We start from the raw sequence: 20,317 nt of genomic DNA on the forward strand, positions 1-20,317 counted from the left end.
CTTCAGTAATGTTTATGTCTGTCCATCTCTGTATGCATCCATACCATGGGCTGTAAAAAGCTTCAGTGTGGCTTGTAAGCATGCCGGGAGAGCTTGGGATCCAAAGTTTCCACCCTGAGGGCTCACAGCTTTTCGGAAAGTTAGTGTCTCAGACCCAAGTAAGCTGCAAACATTGGCATCCAGTCCTACTGTCCACGGGTTCCGTCCAGCTTTTCCTCTCTGTTCAGCTGATGTCATAGAATGTGAGTGACTATGGCATACCCACTACCAGGGTCTGTCCTGATGGGATCCTTTGCTGCCATCTTCTGAGCTGGAGGCTGTGCCTTAGGACATGGATGGATGTGGGGTTCTCCCAGCATAAGATCCTTGGGTCTCATGTTCTCACTCACGGGTTGTCATAGACAATGGTGCTTGATAGCCATAGGCGCATGCTCACTGGAGCTTGCCTGCTGGAACAAGCGTTGTGTTCTCCACCAAGAGAGTTTGCTGTGGGGAACTGAGAGTGACACTCCACCCTCCCCCAACCCCGCTTTGGAGCTGCCCAGTTACCTGGTCACTACAGATTTTCAGCCGTGAGCAAATGTGTGGCAACACACAGAGCTGTCTAGCTCTGTTTCTTTCTAAAACAAATTGGACCCCATTGGATGTGCTGCTCTGCACTGCACTGAGCTCACTTAAAGTTATAAATTATAGGCATTTTCCACATCAGTGCACAGGGAGCTGCTCATTTGTTAGCCATAAACACTTTGGAGACGATCCCTGAGAGATGCAGCCTCTTAAAAATGGACAAGCGCTCCTCCTGTCCCGCTGTCCCCGAGGAAGAATGACACCTTCTTGGTATCACTCGTGGCCTCGCATTTGTCCGATCCTAGCATATATTACTTGGCTGAGTTGTTTCTGAAATGAGGTCTGTCCTGAATGGAGTGGTCCCTCTGAATGGGCCCATAAGCAGCCCCTCCACCTCCCTCTGTCTCTCTCTCTTCTCTGCAGACTGTAGAGAAACAGACCTGTCCTTGCACGGTGGATCTGGTCATTTCTTGCGCCTCAGTGGGCAGCAAGGGTAATATTTAGCTTTCCAGTTGGCAGCCAGAGCTACCGGCCCCCATGAAGGGCATTATGGGGGCTGAGGTTTGGGGCAATATTAGAAGGCTTTTAGCACCAGAAGAGAGGTAGAGTCCAGTACCTGCATGGGGGGCTGGGGTTTAATATTGGACCTCAGGTGGCCTCCCCCCTCTCTCAAGCAGGTCTCTCAGGCTTGCCTAAGCTGGAGTGGTGGTTTGAATGAAAATGGCCCCTATAGACTCATAGGGAGTGGCATTATTGTAGTGTGGCCTTGTTGAAAAAAGTTTGTCACTGGGGGGGGGGAGGCTTTGAGGTTTCAGAAGCTCAAGCCAGGCCCAGGCTCTCTCTCTCTCTCTCTCTCTCTCTCTCTCTCTCTTTCTTTGTCTCTCTCTCTCTCTCTCTCTCTCTCTCTCTCGCTCACACACACACACACACACACACACACACACACACACACACACATCTTGTTGCCTGCTGGTCTGGATGTAGGACTCTCAGCTAACTCACAGGCACCATGTCTGTCTGTGTCCTGCCATGCTTCCTACATGACAAAAATGGCCTAAACTTCTGAACTGCAAGCTAGTCCAAATTAAACGCTTGCTTTCCTTTATAAGAGTTGCTGTGGTCACGGTGTCTTTCCACAACAATGGAAACCTTAAGACAGCTGACTGGGACAATATTATAATTTGAATGTGCATTAGGTTCTGAACAAACCATAAGTGGGTTGCAGCACAGAGAAGGAAAGAGCTCTGCCTAAGGTCACACAGCATGTTTCTGGTAGAGTCAAGTTTTATGTCTGACGATGCTCCCTGTCATGTTTTGTTTTGTTTTTTTCTGGTCCCCTGAGCTTGGGAAAATGTGGCACCTTGCATCAGGCGTCCTAATCTGTAGGTGCTCCTCATTTGAGCCAAGAGGGACATACCTCTGCTCTAGAAAGCAGATCCAGCAAATACATCATAACTTGACCCCTGACCCACCTCTCTAGCCTCAGTTACTCTTAATGTCTCCTTCCTATATTCCCTAGAACTCAGTGCTTATCATATACAGACAGGCACTGGGGTCCTCTGAGCCTTTGTAAGGGCATCATCCTCCTGAATCCTAGCCTGAAAGCTCGTATACACCCTACAAAGCCCTGCTGAGTCAATGCCTCCTATCCAGTCCCTCTGACCCTCTTCTGCCTTGGCATGGCCACTGATAGTCCCCAGGACAGAGACTCTGACTTGGCTACAGCCTGTGCTCCTTAAGTAGCTGCATGATCATAGGTTGGATCAGTTGCCTTGAGCCTCAGTTTCCCTAATCTGTGAGATGGGAGCAAGAGTAATAATGTCGTACAGAGGTGACATGACTATAGAGTGGGCTCATCATGCTTGGGGAATGCTTGTGCAATGAAGGTAGGTGATAGTAACGGTAATAACTGTGCTCACTGTTACAATGTTACTCTGGACCAGGGCACCCAGGGGGCAGCAGTGATGCTTTCCTCCCCGTTGTGACTTGCGGATCATCTATGCAGAGGTTGTGGCTCCTCCTGCTCTCTACATCAGCAGCCTAAGGGGCCAGTAAGCAATGGCTGATGGGAGCCACAGCTGAGAACTCTGGGTGTCTCAGAATGGTCTGCAGGGAACAGGTTTTTCCCATGCAGCTGGTGAGCCCTCTGGAGGTTCAAACATTCTGTGGGGTAAACAAAGTAGCCTGTAGGCCCCCTGGCCTGTCAGCTGGCAAGCAGAGGAGACTCTCGGAGCCCCGTGGGACTCGCTTGTCTTCCACACCTGCAGTTCGCTCGCTGGTGTGTACAAACACCCCCATTACGCCTGATTACAAGCCATTAGAGTAATTAGGGTGGCCCTCCACCCCCCGGGGCTGGGAGCCAGCTGTGCTGGGGTCTGGGGCAGAATAGCAAGCAGCTTCCTCACAGGCAGGCTTGGGGCAAGCTGGCGCTAGGGGGCTTGGGAGGCAGGTCCTCTTGGGCTCAGGTAGCCTGTCCTCTGGGCCCTGGTACACCCCTGTGGTGGGCATGGGCTCACATGGTGGGCAGCTCTTTCTCCTGCTGTCCCTGAAAAGCTGTCTCTGCTCTCTTTCCATTTGCTATCCTGCCCTGTTACTCTGCACTCAAAGGCTGTCTGCGGTCAGGACTTCTTGGCTGGGGGCTGGGGGGCTGTGCTGTGCACAATGGACTGAGAGCTACATGGCCGGCCTCTGCCCACTAGATGCCAGTAGTACCCTCTGTCCATGTTATATCAACTAGAACACTTCCAGACATTACCAAGTGTCCCCTGGGGCAGCCTCCACCCCTCTGAGAGCCTGCTGGGATCTCAGATCCTGATTTGTCATTCTGCCAGAGAGCTGCCACATTCTTCTGCTTTATCTGGTCTGTCAGTGCTGTAGCTCTTCCCTCCCTCCTCCCTGCCTTCCCTCCTCCTTCTCCTCCCCCTTCTCCCTCTCCTCCCCACCTCCTCTTTTATCCACCTATAGAAGCCTTTCAAGCCAGAGTGCTTATTCACCTCTGGCCTGTCACCCCCAGGGATGCCCAAGTCAGACAGACCTCACATCGTCACTGCTCTGACCCTCCACACAGAGCTAGCAGCCCCATCCTGCTGGACTTAAAAAAGCCATTTGAGGTACACACTTGCCCAGGGGAAAAGAAAAGAGGCCGATACTGTTTGTTCTGGGACTCGGGAGTGCGGGGGTGCCTCAGAGCTCGGCCAGGGATGTCCTCACTACGGCCTTGTTCTTTTTTTTTTTTTTTTTTTTTTTTGTAACCTGCTCACAGCCTGCCCCAGACTCACTGGCCATATCTTTAATTGGCTAATTTCACCAATTTTATGATAATAACTTTTTCAATTTCTAGTTGCCTGAAGTTGGGGCGCTTTTATAAGGCTGGGGTATCATGGTTGCTGTGGTGGGGAGATAGCTAGGGTGCAGTTGCCCCAGCTTGCTCACGTGGAGACTGGAACTTGGTGAGAACTGATAAGACGTTGGTGGCATGTCTGCCTGGCTCTTTATTACTCAATCTCCCTGCATATGTGACATGGTGTGACATTGCTGTAAGGAGTGCTGGCTGGTCCCAAAGATGCTCCATCCTTTGGATTGCCCTGGGTGAGGGAATCCAAGGGACTTGGAACCTTCAAGGATAAAGCAGGGAAACCCCCAGGGAATGAGATCACTGGCTCTGTTGTCCTCCCCTCCTTGGGTCAGGGTTGGCTCTGTGACTGTTTTGGTACCTGAATGTGACTAACTATGTCCTAACAAACAATTTCCCTCCTGCCCAAATCCTGAAGCCCTGTGTGGACTTCTGGAATATTCCATGTGTAAATAAACCCCCATCACTCTGATTTCTAGCTACCAGAGTGATGTCCCGGTGCCAAGAGGCCCTGATTGGCTAAAGGAAAGATATGAGCATGTCCAAAGCACAGAGCTGATCCCCCAGGAGAGCTGTGCAGGTCCTGTTTCAGAACCTACCACCTTGGGACAAGCCCAGCCTAGGCTGTTGGTAAATATCATCACTGGCAGATGGACCAGAATATCCTAGCCAAGGCTATTCTGAGCCAGTCCCCAGCCAACTCTGAGCAGAAGAGCTGGCCTTTCCTCCCTCATAGCAGGCACGTGATGTACAAGCAAACCTTGGGGGAGACCATAGTGAAGCATGGACCCCTCACCTCTGAGCTCACTGTTCAACTCTATGGTTTGAAGCAGTAGTATTCTTTAAATCATAGATTTATTTTATTGTTTTAAATAATGTGTATAGGTGTGTGTCTCTGTGAGGATAAACGCATATTATAAGTGCTAGGGCCAGAAGAGGCCAGAGGTGTTGGATCCCCTGGAGTGGAAGTTACAGGTGGTTGTAGGCCATCCAACATGGGTGCTGGGGATTGAACTTGGGTCTTCTGCACGAGCAGCACATGTTCTTAACTGCTGAGCCATCTTTCCAGTCCCAACATTGTTTTAATAAGATTATCCTAACAAAGTCTTCATCGAGGGTGGTTTGTGATACAGTAGTCAGTAGCTGACACAGAGCAGTTTCTGTGTTGTCTCTTCATCTGGGAGAGACATTATATGAATTGCTGAGTTTGTATATTGAGTCTTTTCTGGACTGATGCTTTATATCCTTTGACTTTATATCCTTTGCACACACACACACACACACACACACACACACACACACACAGAACCACACAGACACAAATACACACAGACAGACACACATACACAGATACACACAGAGACACATAAGCATACAGATGCACACACAGACACAAATACACACAGAGACACCCAGACACACATCGGTACATACACATACACTAACACACAGAGACACGCAGATACACATAGATACATACACTAACACACAGAGACACACATAGACATGAAAGACACACACAGACACATACATACAGATATACACACAGACACACAGAAACATACACACACAAACACATAAACACAAAGTCAGAGACATGAACACACACAGAAACACAGAAGCACAGATACACAGACACAGACAGACAGACAGGCAGGCAGACCAGCAGACAGACAGACAGACAGACAGACACACACACACACACACACACACACAAGCATGTGCATTTCCACCACCTCTGGCACTCAGATTAATAAATAAGATAAGTCTATAAAAATTTAAAAACTTAAAGTGACTTTGAAGTTTGCAGCCTGATTTAGCACAGCATGGAGCTTGTCACCCAGCAGGGCTGAGCCAGAGCTCAGGGACTTTCTTTCCATACGAGCAAGGTACACACTTACCTTTGTAGAAGCTGCCGTGGCTTTGTGTTCTTCTGTACAGCAAGAGCCACGTGCTTTGTGTGCCCAGAGAGAGGAAAGAGGGCAAAGATGGACACGAAGGCCACTCAACACAGCCTAGGTGGAGCCACTGGTGACAGGAGAGACTTCCACATGCCCTGGGGGCATAGCAGCCACGCTGAGCCAAGAGTCCCCCTCGGACCATGTAGCACAGTCATCAGCCCTACTTGTAGCTTTAGCTAGTGATGGATCTGTCACACGAGATCATGACAGTGGTCACTTCTGCTTAACAAGTGGCCTCACTCGCATCATTGTCTGTTCCTACACCATCCACCCAGTGTGGCAGGGACCTTGGCTTCACGTCTGGCTGTGCCCAAAGCCTGGATGCAGGACAGAGCAGACAGACCTAGTGAAACCCCACCACTGGGTGCTGCCGAGCTCCATGCTTGCTCCTCTGCCATCTGGGACCTGAGAGAGCTCTGTCTTTTCATCTCAGAGAACTCCCCAGGCACATCAGAGCAGAGGCCATCCAATCCATTTCTCGGACAAGGACATGGAGGCGACTTCTTGCCTCCTACTGGGTGGTATCGCTAGTGCCCAGGTACACACATGGTTGAATACCATGTCTCATCTTAAAACAGTGCCTCCAATTTCCATCTTATCCTGGGCTCTGCAGGTTAGGTCCTGAGCTGTACACCTCTCAGTTTCCTGTACCCAGTCCTAATGGGGCACTGTGGCCTGTGAATCTTCCTGGCCTTCGAGCTGGTGGTGAGGGTGTCTGCAGAATGCTTACTCTCTTGCTGAAGGATCTCAGAGAGCTGAGTGTGAGAAGGGCTGCCCAGTAAGTGGGCTCTGCTATCCCAAGGGAGACCCCTATTCTCCTTTCTTTACTGCTTAAGGCCTTTTGGGGCTTCTGGGTCTTTGGAAAGGTACATGGCTTTCACAAGTTCCTTCAAGGCTTCTCCTTGCTCCCCTCCTTTTATTTGCTGGGAAGAAGGCAGGGCTGTTATTAAAACTGTTCATCAAAGGAGAATGCAAAGGCAGAAGGAGCAGTTGGGACCAGGACACGGAACAGAACACCGCAGGCTGTGTAGAGATGTCTCCTCCAGGCCAAGTAAGGATAGGATGGGAAGGGTTTCTTTCCACATCCTCTGGCTTGCTGATGTCCTGAAGAACCATGATAATGAACAGTCATGCAATTTACCCCAATATGGCCTCCAAGGTTTGCCTGGTAATCCCATTGCCTCTGTGGCAGGGAGTCATATTCTCACTCAGTAGATGAGGTAGGGGGAATTCAGAGGCCAGCAGGATTGTCTCGAGTCATGTAGTGAGCAGGAGGCACAGTTGTACATTGTTCTGATGCTGTCAGTGTTCAATCCATGTTAGCGACCAGGTCTCATCCACATCTGTGTACCCGGGTCTGGGTCATTTCCTGAAGTCTGATGTCATCAGGATCCTATGAGGCAAGTGATATATATCATTATTTCCATTCTGCAGATGAAGAAACTGAGGCCCGAGACCACACAGTTGATGATAAAAACCTGGTTGGAAGAGGTCTCACACAGCAAGAGACCTTCCTTCTGTTACACGTGTCCAGCAATGCTGACCATGGTTTCTGTTTCAGTGACTTTGTCAAGCTTTCTCATGTAATGCTCAGTGTCACACTTCCCCTGTCCTACACAAATGGACTTAGCCCTCAAGGACTTACTAGTTTCAGTGCCATGGAGAGTTTGGTGAGTGCCCCCAGCACCCAGCCTGGTAGAGCTCAGACCTCACCATGCCTAAGAAGACCCTGACAAGCCCTGTGGGCTGTGATGTACAAAGCACTCCTGGTTGGAACCTTGAGCCACCCCCAGGCTCATGTGTTAATCCATTTAGAGAACACTTTAGTAGGTGGGGGTCTGGCTAGAACAGGCCTAGATTCATGGGCAGCTTTTGAAATGTATCTTTTTTGTTTTGTTTTGTTTTGAGACAATTTTTCTCTGTGTAGCTCTGGAACTCCCTCCGTAGACCAGACTGGCCTCGAACTCCCAGAAATCTGCCTGCCTTTGCCTCCCGCGTGCTGGGATTGAAGGTGTCTTTCTGTTTGTTTTCTGCTTCCTCTTCAATACCAGTCAACACTAGGTGTGTCGCCTCTGCCACCAACTCCTTCTGCCATGATGCTTTGCCTTATCTCAGACTGAAGGCAAGGGACCCACCGACCTTGGATTAAGACCTGTGCAACTGCAAACCATGATAAACCTTTCTTCCTTCAAGTTGTATCATTTATGTATTAGTCACAGAGATAAGTGTGACTAAAACAGGTACCTAAACCACCCAGGAGTAGGAGATCCATGAAGCCTTCCAGAGGTGGTTTCTGCCAAAGCAGGCTTGGGGATCATTCAAGTGGTGGCTAAGGAAAGCAGTGGCATCGAGTTCCAAGCAACATGTGGCCAAATATCAATGATGGTCAATGACACCTTCAGCAGTACCAATGACAGAGTCACTGACATCAGCACACCATCGACAGTGATGTCGTCAGCAATGTCAGTGATACCATCATCAAAAACATCCACATCACGGCACAATCAACATCAACGACATCATCATCACCAGCATCAATGACACTATCGTCGTCAATGACATCACCGCAGCATCATCAATGACACTGTCGTTGACAATGACATCATTCACAAAATCAATGACATCACTGTCATCAGCGGCAGCACTATCATTGTCAGTAACATCATCACCACCACCACCATCATCAATGATATATCATCTGCAACATCAGTGACACAGTCATCAGCGACATCATGATAAATGACATCATCATCAACAATATCAGTGTCAGTTACTCATCATCATCAACAACACATCGACATCAGTGGCATCAGCACCACCCATGATATGCTTTTACTGGTGGCAAGATCTGAGCCAGCTGCTGTCTGCTTGTCCAGAGTTTTCTAGGCATGGACTGACACTGACTAGATTGCTCCACCTTGTCGACACAGGCTTGTGAGTTATTCCTGATACTCAGGTTAGGACCTCGGAGTTCCACGAGGTCAGATTTCCTTGCCTAGTTCACAGAGTGGGATAGGGATTCAATCCAAGCAGTGGGTTTTGTTGCCTTCAACATCTTACACACTGTCAGGGTTTCCCACACATCCCATCTCTGTGCACACAGACAGTGTAATGGATGAACACTGGGGAGTCAACCAGCTGACAATAACCACAATATCTTTCCTACCCCAGGCCTCACCAAGATGTGTGCTCACTTAATCTCCAGTAGATAGGACTTCAAGGAAGAGACCACAAAGCCTCAGGCCCTGCATCAGCCCCACATCTGCTGGATGTAGGGTCAGGGACCAGGCAGCCTGCTCTTACAGCATCAATCTGCTTCTCACTCCTGGGCTTCTGAGAACCGGATGCCCTGACAGAGTGGCAGGAGACAGAGCGGAGGAGGGCTTCTTAGCACCCGAGGAGTGGTGCAGAGTTCCTTAGCACATGAGGAGCTATCGACTTTATTGATCATTTCCAAAGAGTCAGCTTTTTGTTTCCAATCGATTTCCGTTGCTTTCTGTTTTCAACGTCATCGATTTCAGCGTTTGTTTTTCCCCCTTCTGCACACTATGGGTGTCTGGCTCCCCTTCTTTTAGGATCTTGAGGTAGGGGATTTGATTATTGACTTGAGATGCTTCCGCTTGTCCAAGGCAGGCATTTAGTGCTGTAAGAGTCCCTCCGAGCACTGTTTTTACTGTCCCACATGTTTTTGATGTGCCGTCTCTTCAGTTTTATTTGGTTCAGTGTCGTTTTAAAAATCCCCTGAGACTTCCTTTTTGACTGATGGGTTAAGTAGTCTCTAAGCGTTTGGAGGCTTTTCTGTTGGCTTTTAGTTATCAACCTCCAGCTGGAGTTGCCTGCGCAGAAAACACCCTGATGCTGCCGATCTCTCATTCATTGAGGGTTCTATTCTGACCCAGGACAGGTTTTGTCTGGTATTTTTCCCCAATGGTTCTTATAAGAAACGTGGGCTTTGCTGTCCTAGCATGGAGGACCACTGTGAATATCATTAGACTCTTCTGGGCTTTGGCCTTGCTGGTGTTTCGTAATTGTGTTTTGACTTATTTTATTGTTGACAGGCTAGTATTGAAGCATCCACCTATAATTGTGGATCACACCATTTTGTTTTTACTTCTGGGTTTTCAGTATCTTGTGTCTGTGTTGTTTGGCGTCTGTACATTTAGAAGGTTTTATCTTTCAGGAGGGCTGACATTTTATCATTGGAGTCTCATTCCCTCTCTCTGTCATCCCTTATCAGAGGTTAAAGTAAACAACTGTACTTTCTGTGGAATAACATTTCATATTTTTTAAATCCTTTTACTTTCAACACATCTACACCATCACATCTGATGTGATTTTCCTGTATCAGCTCTTGATTGGTCCCCGTTGTTCCATCCATTCTGCCGTCTTGTATTTCATCTGGTGTTTTTAGGAAATGAAAACAAACAAACAAACAAAAAAACCCATCAAATATCAATTCCATTTTGAGGCAGAGTCTCACAGTGTAGCCCAGGTTGGCTACAAGCTCATGAACCCCATTGCCTCTCCTCCTGAGTGCTGTAGTTGAAGGTATGTGCCTTAGACTGGGCTAATGGAACTCTTACATCAGGACAGCCATGTCAGTTTTGTGTTCTGTTTATCATCTCTGTGTTCCCTCCCCCGTTTCTCTTGTTTTGGTTTTTTCGAGACAGGGTTTCTCTGGCTGTCCTGGAACTCACTCTGTAGACCAGGCTGGCCTCGAACTCAGCAATCCACTTGCCTCTGTCTTCCAAATGCTGGGATTAAAGGCATGTACCCCTACTGCCCGGCTCCCTTCTCTCTTACTCCGGTCTTCCTGTGGGCCCACTGAACCTGCCATGCGGAGATCTCCTCTTTTGGTCTGTCCTGGTGATTTTGACTATGACTCCATGTTAGTGCTCACACTGGACATTGTGCAGACATAGCTTTCCGTAGTCTGTTGATGCCACTGGTACTCACTTGAGTGAATATAAGCAAGCTCCTTTTCTGTTCGTTTACCTTCCCCTTAATTTAATAGAGGAAATATTTCTGTGCACTGCTCTAGCACCTCAACAGGACTCTGGGCACTGCACATAGGAAACGCAAGAAGGAAAAGCTGTTGATCCGGCCTCCGTCTCTTTCCGTCCTGATGTTCAGCTGTAGCTTCTCCTACTGAATATTCCAGGATTAAACATTGTTTTAATTACAATACATTTGCATGTGTGTGAACATATGCATGCATGTACATGTATGTGCATGTATGTGAGCATGAGTATACATGCCATGGCACAGGCATGGACATCAGAGAACAACTGGAGGAATGGATTCTCACCTTGCACCACATGGGTCTCAGGGATTGTATTCAAATGATCAGGCTTAGTCACAGGTGTCTTTACCACTGAGCCATCTCCAGGCCCCTTTCTTTCCTTTCTGGTTAGAGGTTCTGATACCCATTCCTTGAGGGTAGGATTGCTGATGACAAATTCTCTTCATTTTCCTTCTCCAGAGAATGTCTTCATTGCCTTTCTTTCCTTCATGATATATGATGGTGGGTGAGATATTTTTTTCTTGAAAAATATTATCCCTTCTTGCTAAAGGCAGCTGAGATTTGTGATGGGAGAGTCCCTGTCACCCTGCTTGTTTCTCTCTGTAGATAAGTTTCTGCTCTTCCCCACCCCTTCTCCCTCTCTGCTTTGTTTTCAGGAGCTTGGTTGTGATATATATTTGTGTGTAGTTCTTTGGATGCCCCTGCTTCGGGCTCACATACTGTCTCAAATCTGTATGTTTATGAATGTATGCATTGCCAAATTTAGGATGTTTTCACCCACTATTTCTTCAACTACAGTCTGGTACCTCCCCCCTCTATGTGTCCCCCTTTCCCTCCATCCTCGAATCCTTCCCTCTCTCTTTCTTCCTCCCTCCCTCCCTCCCTCCCTCCCTCCCTCCCTCTATCTCGTCCTCCTTCAAAGACTCTGAGGATGGAACACTTGGCCTCAGACTAGTTTCTGACGCTCTGTTCATTTCAGTCTAGTAATCCCCACTCTGTCAGTCAGGTAGGGTGAGCCTCACTCTTGTATCTTTAACTTCAGAGCATCCTCTCTTGTCTCTTCACCCTGCTGTGCAGCCATGCACTGAGCTTTGAATTTCTAGCTGCTGTAGCTTTGTTACTTGGGGAAAAACCTAAATAAACCCAGCTTCACGTCCTCTTAAGTGACTCATAGATCTCTAATATGAGAAGTCTCACCTGGGCTGACCAGCATGAAACTTCCACCAGTTTGTCCCTGGGAGTTGTGTTAACCGTTGCTTAGGTGACTCTGCATGGACCTGGGACTACCATTGCTGGAGACACTGAGTCTTATTTGGCCTGAAGCTAACAGGTGAGAATGCTCAATATCTGTCTTTGTAGTCTGTCTGTCCCCTTCACCAGTTAACCTTTGAATCAAATCCTATCTGGCTCTGCATTGACCACCCACCGAGAGATGCTTTGTTGGGAGCTGTGATGCAGGCTGAATTTGGTCTGAATTTAGCTAATCTCTTTGATTCCTCTTCAAGGCTAAAGACACACATTATCTACCGGGACCAGAAACTTTAGATGTTGAAAACAGTGAGGAGAGTTCTAGAAGGCTGTGCTTTCCTCAGAAAAGGGACATGCCTTCATTCATTAGCCCATATCCATGCCTTCCTGTCCTCTGTGCCTGTCACAACTGTGGATGGGGCAGACTGACTGATAACCAATGCTCTATTCCTTACCCTTGCTTACCTTTCCCATTCCCTCCAACAAATTCCCCTCCCCCCACTTTCATGTCTTATTAAATGAGACCCCTGTGCTTTAATTAGGGTGCCATACCTGAGCATGGGTGTGGAGTTATTTACTGGGGAATGGTCAACTTACCAGTGGCTAGTGAAGAAAATGAATCCCCCTTCCCAAGAGGTGACTGACCGCCCATAGTTTTTCAGCTAGGTGTGAGCCAATAGTTGACTACTTATGGACTCAATTTTGTGTGGGTTTTCTGCAGCTATCATCTGTGTGCTGAGGATGTTAGGCAACTTCTCCCTTACCTGTGTTTTTCCAGCCTTCTCTTGTATCTTTCCATGCATCATCTGTATCTCAGGGCCTACATCCCGTCATTCACTTTGGCGTGTTGGGCTTAGGGCACATGTTAAATCACGAGTGACCTCTTTACTAGCTGCCGTCTGGCTGTGCAGCAGCTGGTCTGATGGAGGTCAGCCCTTCTGCAGGATGTACTCCGGCAGCCGTGGGGCAGGTGGTCTGCCTTTACTGGAATGGGAAGATGCCTGCAGAGCACATTATTGCACGGGAATGCAGACCCTGGGCTGTGAGTCCAAATGGAGCCATTCGGTGAAGCTTCTCGCCACTAGGCTGCCAGCTCTGAGTGAGAATAACTCGCATCGTAACATCCTGTTTACCAGGACGTTAATGGCTCCAGTGGACAAGCTTGTCAGCAGTTTTCCTCCATGTCCTCAGTCCTTTAGGTACCATCTTCGTTCTTTATTTGATGTTTTCTGCAGTCAGTGCTTATTACCTTAATAACCATAAAAGCGTTATTTTTATATGTTTAAAGCGATTCCTCTGTACTCTGCACTAAAGGCGGTACCTCAGCTCCAGAGCGCCCCCCCCCTCACCCTGTAGGAAGGAAGATTGTCTGTGACATTTCTTGAGCAGTTGTTAGTTGCCCAGGTGGGTGTGTTCAGTTGCCCCCTCCTGTTTCTGTGGTCCCGGGGGGGAGGGGATCAAGCCCGGTGGCTTAAGCTTGGCAGATGAATGCTCTGCCACTGAGCCCCACCCCATGGGTTGCCTATGTCTCTGAGCCTGGATTCCATGTGATAAGTCATTGGATTCGGGTGCTCCCTAGACCCAAGATGGCTTCATTTCAATGTCTTTAACTCCTCTGTGAAAATATCTCTTCTGGGATTCTGGGTGAATATGGATTTGGAGGACAATGCTCACCACAAGTTTCTGGTGACATATGACACACACACACACACACACACACACACACAATCCCTTTCCTCCTCCTCTGGAGAGCAGCTGTCCTATGACCAGAGGAATCCCTGTGAAATGAGAGACAAATGGGCAGTCCATGCCCCTGCCCTGGCTGAGACCAGTGAGGAGAGCAGCCAGTTGGTCCTGAGACCAGAGTTGTGCACCAAGAGTGACCAAGATTTATTTAGAGCAGTGCTTCTAAACCTGTGGGTCATGACCCCTTTGGGAGCCACACGACCCCTTTACAGGTGTTGCATATCAGACACTCTGCATAGCACATATCTACATTATGATTCATAACAGCAGCAAAATTACAGTTCTGAAGTAGCAACAAAAATAATTTTATGATGGGGAGGGGTCTTCACAATATGAGGAACTGTTTTAAAGGGTTGCAATATTAGGAAGGTGGAGAACCACGTGTTTAGAGGGTTCTGATAAGCTGCTCTGGTGCTTCATCTGTGACCTGCTCTGCCTCAGCCTGGATCCACAGTAGAGAAGGTTCTAATTCACTGTCCATGGTGCAGACATCAAGATGTCTTCTGAGCCGGGCAGTGGTGGTGCATGCCTTTAATCCCAGCTCTCGGGAGGCAGAGAGAGGTGATTTCTGAGTTCGAGGCTGGCCTGGTCTACAGAGTGAGTTTCAGGACAGCCAGGGCGGCACAGAGAAACCCTGAAAAAACCAAAAAAAAAGTCTTCTGTTCACCCGTGAGAACCCTGAATTTGGTGTACTGAGAATAGAGAATCTTTCTCTGTATTACTGTTAAAGGAAGTGTTGGCCTCAGCTCAGGTTCTGTGGTGAGTGCAGGATCTGGGGCCCATGCTGGCCTTTCCCTAGATTCTCCTGGCATGACTCCTGTGGGCATTGGGGTCTGGCTCATTTGCCCCAAGGCTGCATTGTTCTGGGGGTATCCCTAGCCTGAAAGGAACACTGTGGTGCATATCAGCTCCTAAGTGTGACTCTCAGCAGGGTGAAGTCAGGCAGGGACAAGACAGGGAAGTAGGGTCACATGGCACTTTCAGCTTCAGCCCTGAGATCCTGGTGGGAGCAGCAGATGAAGGGCACATTACTGGTACCATCCCAGGATAAAATTCAGGGTTGGTGATAGTCCACTAACAGTGGGAAGGAAGTGCTGATGCCATTGTTATTGGAGACCCAGCCAAGAGCACAGCTCAAGTTAGCTCCCTGAGCCAATAAGGCTGTTCTTTCCCACGAACCATCTTGCTCCTCGAGCAGCATGTTTTCAGCTTGCTCTGAAAAATTTCAGGTTGCTTTGCCCCTCCTGAGGTTTGTGGACCTGTGTGTCTGTGGGGGAATTGCTTACAGATGCTCTGCCACCCTAGAATGCCTAGTGACACCTGCTCATCCCTTGCTGTATGTGGGGGAGCAGAACCAGAGAAGCCTAGAGACTTCCTACTAGAAAAGACAAGAGCCCAGACAACACAGGGCTGACAAGGTCAGGTGTCTGAGGGGCTCATTCACTCACCCACTTTCATTCACTTACTGCCTCTATCAATCACACTCATTCATTGATGAACTCATTCACTTAGCCATTAACTCATTCATTCATTCATTCATTCACTCATTCACCCTGTCACCCATTTGCTCACTCACTCACTCACTCACTCACTCACTCACTCACTCACTCACTCACTCACTCACTCATGTATCCATTCACTAACTTATCTACTCGCTTGCACTGGGTTAGCTCATCACTTGCTTATTGTTCTTCTATCTGCACACCTTCCACGTCTAGCCTGGGCTGGGCGTGAAGGTACTTACTACACATGTTGTGCTTATTTTATTGCCAGTGACCTCCCTAGATTCCCCAAGGTCTCTTGGGACCCCAAAGCCAAATGTCCCCAGCTACATATGGCATCTGCCGTGAGGACAGACAGGGAGTCTGGACAAGGAAGGGAAGAGAGCCTGTCTTGGATAGTTGCATTTGTACTGTGACTTTTGGTCTCTCATCTCGATGTGGTGGGAGCCACTCAGCAAGCCAGTGTGTGAAGTGTGCACCCCTTCCCATGTTCTGGTCACTGCGCTGTTGTTAGGATGGCCAGAGAAGCTCTTGAATGACCACAAGAACTTGCCACCTGGAGTCATCAGACTGTCCTCGGGGCTTTTGTACTTGGGTGTCTGGCATTTCTGGTGAGTCTGTCAGGTTCTGGCTTGCCACTTTTCCTTACAATTCTTTATGAGTTAAAACAAATGTTTCTGGTAGCAGTTTTAGATGGAAATAGAAATTTTAAAGACCACATAGTGCTCCCAGAGCCCTCCGCTTTTCTCTCTCTCTGTGGCTATGGTGCATGTGCCAGATCACTGACACATTGCCTGTCAACCAACTTCATCTTCCATTCCATTTCCTTTGCTTGCAGCAAATTCCTGCTGGGTCTCAGGATGAGGCTTTTCTTGGTAGGGCTCTGAACATCTCCTGTTCATAGGACCTACCCCTGGGGATGCTGACTTTAGTCACCAGGCTCAGGTGATGATTATCAGGTATCTCTCCTGAGGCATCCTCCCCATCCATTTTCTGCACTGTATGTTAGGAAGACATCATGTGCATGGTCCGTACTCGAGGAATGGGAGGTATGCATCATGTCATAAAATATAGAATGCATATATGAGAGATCTAGAATTTTCTAGAACAAAGTTATTCTATTCGTTTACATACTTTTGTATCTATTCTGTCCATCCATCCATTCCCCCATCCACCCACCAATCCATCCATCTATCCTTCCATCTCCAATCCATCCATCCATCCATCCATCCATCCATCCATCCATCCATCCACCCACCTACCCACCCATCCATCCCCCATCTATCCCCCCATTCTTCTTCTATTCTTCCATCCCAAATCCATCCATCCATCCATCCATCCATCCATCCATCCATCCATTTATCCATCCACCCATCCATCCATCCATCCATTCATCCATCCATCCATCCATCCATCCTTATTGCCATCCACCTATTGTATCCATATAGCCAGTCATGTATTTTATCACTATGGTCTCCATATTTCTCTTCTTGAGTTGGGCAATGACCACTCCAGTACTACTCATTTACAAGCCACTCAGACTGCTCAGGTTCTGACACAGGGAGTGTCTTTCAATGGCCCCCATGAGCTCCTCATGGGCTCTATTGCACCCAGCTCTCTCCTAGATTCTGACTACATGGTACCTTAAACTTTTCTTCTATACCTCTTACTCCAGCTTATTCTCAGCCACATCCCAAGGGCCGTAAGCCTTTCATTGGAGATGGTTCTGGAAAATAAGACTTAATATATAAGACTTGTGTGCCGGGCTGCTTGCTGAGACAGAGATGGAATGGTTGTTGGGCATCCCAGCCCACAGGTCCAGGAGGTGGGTGTGTGCAGTCATCTGTGTACACATCCAGCCCTTTCTTTCCCCATCCATCTGAGGTCCCTCCACCTTAGTCTATCACTACATGGAAAATTCTAACTCCTCATTGTTTATCTCTGACCTCCCTCACTGGTAATCAGATCCTAGCTTTCCATCCCATGGGTCAGCACTGGGACATATGCAGGAGCAGTGGTGTGGCTGACCCACCTGCATAGTGGCAATGCTGTGTCAGCTGGAGCTGGTGCAAACACACAGTTTCTCTTGCCTTTTTGCCTCTAGACTCTACTTGCCTCAGAAGTACTTAGGTCAGCACTTTCCACTTGCTGTGGTGGGTTTTTGATCATGGTCTGTTTAGTTCAAAGCCCAAAGGAAGTAAAGGGAAGAACAAGAAAGCAGCTTGAATCACCCAGCGTCTCAGCTCCCAGGGGCCCCTCTCTAGGCTGCTGGGCAGACATTCATCTTCCACCTGCCTATCCCAGACTGAACCCTGAGTCGGCCTCATCTTGCTTGTTAAATGACATTTGCTTACTGTGAGCTTTCTTCACAGAGCTCATCAAGACTGCTGTGCCTGCAGCAGAACCATCAGAGAGTCCCCAGGACTCCATGAGCAGAAGTGGTGGGCGAGACTCCTCCAGGAGCTCCCAGTCCAGGGTGTGGGGACAGCCTGCATGGGACATGGCACACGGGAAGGTAGTGGTGGCAGTGACAATCCTTTGAGAATGGGAAGGTGACTTATGCATCTTGTGACAGTGTCTGAGCTGACTAGGAGAACAGATAAATCTTCTCAGGAAGTAAGCTTGGGCAATGATCAGGAGGAGATAGAGGGACTGGGGACAGAGCTGAGTTGGTTAAATACTTGCTGGGAAAGCATGAAGGCGTGAGTCGGATCCTCAGGACCCATATAAAAATCTGGGCTTGATGATGCTTCTTTGAAACTCCATTGCTGTTCCCAGCAGAGGCAGGTGGATCTATGGGGCTTACTGACAAGACAGGATAGCCTACCCTTTCAGGCCTTGTCCCAAAAAAAGGTGGACACTATCTACAACCTGAGATTACCTTTGGCCTTCATCCCCACCTACATACATATGCACCCTTGGGAAACCCTGCTGCTAAGGTGGAAGTCCGACATTACCTGAAAGCCTTGAGCTCTGTGCCAAACGGCTGACTCCTTTGTCACTGGCCTTCCTCTTCTCTGGGGGATCTCAAACCCTTCATCGACTACATGAGGAATGCCACATAGTTCTGCCTGCATTTGAGATTCCTGGAATGGCTCCTCAAGCTAACGAGGCATCTCAGTAGCCTTAGCCTTCATCCACTGACCTTTGCCCACCTTAGACATTCTTACCTCTTTCCCCAAAACTATATAGCCTTTGGTTCACCCTAATAAAGTGTGTGCATATAGTCCCACCCCAAATAAATTGTATACACATGAGCTAAGATCATCTCAGAGAGCTATTACACTGAAGAGCATCAGAGAAGGCCTTGTCTCTCACTGACGACCCCAGCACTTGATCTCAGCTGGACTGGGATCCTGCCTGTTCCTGACTGCTTTATCCTTCCAGCTTGGTGTGCAGCGGCTTCTAGACATTCTTAGAGGGAGAAAATGGAGGATGTGTGTGGAACTGCACTGCCTATTGCATTTGTGTACATACACTGACTTGTGAATACACACATATGCATATATATATATGCACTGACATATATACACACACACTAACATGTGCACACACATGTGCAGCTGTATACACACACTAACTTGTACACCCACACATGTGCATCTGTATGTACACACACACTAACATGGAGACACATGGCCATTTGTATACATACACTGACTTGTGCATACACACATGTGCATCTGTATACACACAGACATACTAACATGCACATACATGTGCATTTGTATATATACACACTAACATGCAATGTGCATCTGTATACACATACATTGACATGCACACCCATAGAAAAAGAGGGAGAAAGAAAAAGGAAAATGAGAGAAAGGTGAGCCAGGCAGAGGGCACACCCAAAGTGAAAGGACATAGACTCCATGTGTGGGCTGTTGGAGAGAGATGCTGGAAAGCACGTTAAATAGCTCATGGTAGCTGAGTCCGTGGGAGCTATGGAAGGGCTTTGAGCAGAGGAAGGTCACACTCAGATATATGCTTCATGGAGATAGGAGGGGTGAAAGGCTCAGTAGCTGTGTGGGAGCTTAGGAAAGTGCAGCAGCAGTCCTGCAGAAGACTGGCTGTATGTAGCTGATGTGGTTCTGGTAGTGACTCCACCCATGAGACTTCATGTCACTCATATCTGACCAGGACATTTCCCAAAGCTCTTCCTGCCTCAGGGTCTCTGCCCCTGCTGCCTCTTCCTATGGCCAGTCTGCTCTCAGCTCAGGGCTCCCAAGCCTGCTCTGAGCCAGCTTTCTGCTCTTCCTTTCCATGTCCTTTGCAGCCCGGCCCCAGACTCTGCTGCTCTATCCCCCTCCCTCCCTGGCACTCCAATGGGTCTCGGCTTGATGCTCACGGGGATGTAGATGAAGTAACTTCTGGCTACAAGCATTACCAGCCTAGAGATAGGAAACACACATGAGCTCCCTGGGGCTTCTGGGTCAGGTCCCAGCCTCTGAGCAGGAGCTGTCGGGATGAATAAGTTGGGAGGCACCTTTATTGGGCAGTGGGAAATTTGCTGATGTTATAGTTGAAACTCAGAGAAGAAAACGGGTCTGCTTTGGCCCCTTCTCCAGGTCCTTTGCCAAAAGCCATGAAAATGCTTCAGGCCTCTGCTGTCTTGTGGCTCTTTGTTCTCCAGTACTCACTGGCCTTTATGGGTGCAGAGAGGGCTCAAACTCTGAGGATGAGGGAAGCCACATGGTGCTATAAGATGCATCCAGGACAAAGGGAAAACAAAACATGGATCATAGATGATGGGAAGCCCACCTGGTCCACTCTAGCAACCTGTGTTGTGTGTGGACCACAGCCTCCAGGACCAAAGTGTGTGCTCCCATACAGTTGTGACACTTGCTACAGATCCCAAAGCTAGACACATCAGGGAAGCAAGGAGACTGACACTATGGGAGATGGTCCTATGTGT

The sequence above is a fragment of the Mus caroli genome, chromosome 15 (genome assembly GCF_900094665.2).
Source record: "Mus caroli chromosome 15, CAROLI_EIJ_v1.1, whole genome shotgun sequence".
NCBI classification, from domain to species: domain Eukaryota; kingdom Metazoa; phylum Chordata; class Mammalia; order Rodentia; family Muridae; genus Mus; species Mus caroli.